Raw genomic sequence first — 619 nt, 5'->3', positions numbered from 1 at the left:
AAGTTTGATTTTTATTTTGGGGATGTCTGTACTAAAGGACTAAAATAATTTCTTGTCTATATTTTCTCACTTGTTTTTATTTTTTGGCGCGAGAGGGGGGTAGAATGTCACATCATAGCTGCAGTTAAGGGAGGGATAGGGAAGTTCAGCCCATCACCCAAGAATAACCCAGTAATGACATCTCTACGCGTGGGAAGTGTTTCCCTAGGCACTGGAAGGATCTGAAGCTGCACCCCAGTGGGATTCCCTGCTGGAGTTAGAAGGCCAGTCAAATGCATATCACAGAGAGTGAAAAGGGCTTAGCTGGCTAGGGATGCAAAGTCAAAGGGGCTTTCCCCAATTTTGAGGAGGGACTATGCCGCGCTTAAGGGGCTGGAGAACCAGGTGACCACAGTGGCCTGAGCATTCCGTTAAGGGTCTGACAGGGACGCGACGCCGCTGGGCACCACGTCTGTGTCACGGCAGACAGGCCAGCCGTGCCCAGCTAGCCAGCGCTAGACCCTGGCGTCCTCCATCTTCTCTCCTGAGCTCCCCCTGCTCCAGCTGCCAGAGCCACGGACCGCAGCACCACACACCCCCGCGGGGGGGGACGCCGCGCCCCATCCCCGCCCCCGGCCCC

The sequence above is a fragment of the Condylura cristata genome, unplaced genomic scaffold (assembly GCF_000260355.1).
Source record: "Condylura cristata isolate star-nosed mole 26May11 unplaced genomic scaffold, ConCri1.0 scaffold00017, whole genome shotgun sequence".
NCBI classification, from domain to species: domain Eukaryota; kingdom Metazoa; phylum Chordata; class Mammalia; order Eulipotyphla; family Talpidae; genus Condylura; species Condylura cristata.
Note: the sequence above shows the minus strand (reverse complement) of the source record.